This window comes from Dipodomys merriami, unplaced genomic scaffold (genome assembly GCF_024711535.1).
Source record: "Dipodomys merriami isolate MVZ:Mamm:240054 unplaced genomic scaffold, mDipMer1.0.p SCAF_19, whole genome shotgun sequence".
NCBI lineage: Eukaryota > Metazoa > Chordata > Mammalia > Rodentia > Heteromyidae > Dipodomys > Dipodomys merriami.
The window spans coordinates 498,237-500,817 of NW_027203270.1; positions in this window are offsets into that span (position 1 = coordinate 498,237).

Consider the following 2,581-nt stretch of genomic DNA (forward strand, 5'->3'; position numbering starts at 1 on the left):
TTTTATTTATTTTTTATTGTGAAAATACTGTACAGAGGGGTTACAATTACATGGGCAAGATAATTGAGTACATTTCTTATCAAGCATTGTAGCCTCCTTGGTTTCCCCTTCCCATCCCTTCCTAGCCTCCCTCCCCACTCAATCCCCCCCACTCCTCGCCAAAGTTGTAAAGTTCATTTCGACATAACAACTTGTACTTCCCATTGTTGCAACCAGTCCACCTGTATCCTTATTTAAACGACTTGTTTTTCCCCTTCCCCTCCACAAATTATACTGACATCAAAAACAGTGAAAGCAGGGGTTATACTGTGGGGGAGGGACATACAAAGCAACAAAGAAATAATCTTATGAATGCGTTAGAAACAATCGCATGAAAGAAAAAAAATATTTGAATACATATCTTAGGGTTCATTTCCCTAACATCCACTTATCTGACCTTTTCTGCTTGACTCAGACATATACTAGATATTGCAAATAAGGGAAACCATGGGACCAATGTTTCTTTGGGCTTGGCTTACTTCACTTAATATAATTTTTTCCAAGTCTTTCCATTTCCTAACAAATGGGGCAATGTCATTCATAGGGTCTGAACTCTGGGCCTGGGCACTGTCCTTCAGCTCTTCAGCTCAAGACTAGTGCTCTACCACTTGAGCCACAGCGCCCCTTCCAGCTTATGTGGTGCTGAGGAATCGAATCCAGGGCCTCATGTGTGCAAAGTAAGCACTCTACTGATCTACCTACTGATGGATCAATAGTTGAAGGATGATAGCCTGCTGTCCCAGCCCATATATTCTGTTTTGTATCGTATACCTTTACAGTTCACAGAATTCTAATAAATTTTACAATAAAGAATAATTTTAACTAAACAACAAAAACTAATGAAAAATTCAGTTAGAAAATGGGACAAGTAGAAACAAGAAAGTCAGGTATAAAAAATGTTTAAATCTATCAATAAGCCCCAAACTATTAATTGACTGAACATACCTTTCAAAACACAGAAACTGAGAGATTAGATTAAGAAAAAAAATCAAACTCTTACCTTATTTGGAAGAAACATAAACCAAAAGAAAGAACACAGAAAGATTCAAAAATAAGATGGATCTGAAAATCCCACACTGCGTGGCACTGGAGTCTTAGGCCTATTACCCTAGCTACTTAGGAAATTGAGATCTGAGAATCATTATTTGGAGCCAGCTTGGTCAGAAAAATCTGAGACTTATCTCCAGTTAACCAGCAAAAAGCTAAAAGTGGAGGCATGGCTCAAGTCATAGAATTCCTGCCTTAAGTGAAAAAGCCAAGGGATGAGTTTAAGCCCCAGTTCTGGCCCAGAAAAGAAAAAGGAAATTAGAAGGCAAGGAAGGAAGGAAGGGAAGAAGGGAAGGAAAGGAAAGGAAAGGAAAGGAAAAGAGAGAAAAGGAGAGAAAAGGAGGGAGGGAAGAAAGGATAAAAATTCCATATCATACCTGTCCCTAAGCAATGGGAAAATAGATAAAAATTGATAATAGTATTTAGACTTGAGCAGTATAAATTGAGTTTAGATGAACAGATATAAATAGACCTCAGCATCTAACAAGCAGAGAATGTACATTCCTCTTAAGCACAAATGGTTTATTTTCAGAAATTGATCATGTACTAAGCCATAAAGCAATTGTGAAGAACTTTCAAAGAATTGGTGTAATAAAATCCACATTCTCTGACCACAATGCAATTAACTTAATATTCCCACTCATGGCTATTTATAGAGACTCTTGTGCATAGGCCTCAGGAGACACAAACAAGAATGTGCTAGTAGAATATGCAGAGTAAATGGGAATAACCCAAATATCTACTGATGGACCAATAGTTGAAGCATGATAGCCAGCTGTCATTAAGAACTACAAATTAGCTGGACTGGAAGTGTGGCTCAAGGGCTATACTGCCAGCCTAGCAAAGAAGGCCCTGAGTTTAAATCCTAGTACTGACCAAGAACACACAAACAACAACAAAAGATGAGCAATGAAAACACAGAAACTAGAGTTACACACAGCACACTTGACCTTAGCAAAATCAAAACCATATTACAGAATTGGGTGCCAGTGGCTCACACCTGTAATCCTAACTACTCATTAGGCTGAGATCTGAAGATCATGGTTCAAAGCAAGACTGGACAGAAAAGGCCATGAGACTCTTATCTCCAATTAACCACCAGAAAACCAGAAGTGGAGCTGTGGCTCAAAGTGGTAGAGAACTAGCCTTAAGCATAAAGAACTCAGGGACATTGCCCAGGCCTGGAGTTCAAGCCCCACAACTGATTAAAAACAAACAAAACAAAACAAACAAAAAGTTATGGGATATAAGGCAAGATCCAGAGATAATACATCGCTATATATTCACATATAACTTTTTCTAAACTTGATGGTTGATGGTAAATGAAAAATGTTTAGAATGGGAGGAATTTTTTTTCAATGGAATCCACAGGCTTGATAGTACGAATCTCTGTTACACACAAATGTATGAGACTGATTCAAGTAAAACATTCATGAGACTCCTCTCTCAATCAATAGCTGAATACAGTATTAGTTACCTCTTATGCCAGCTATAC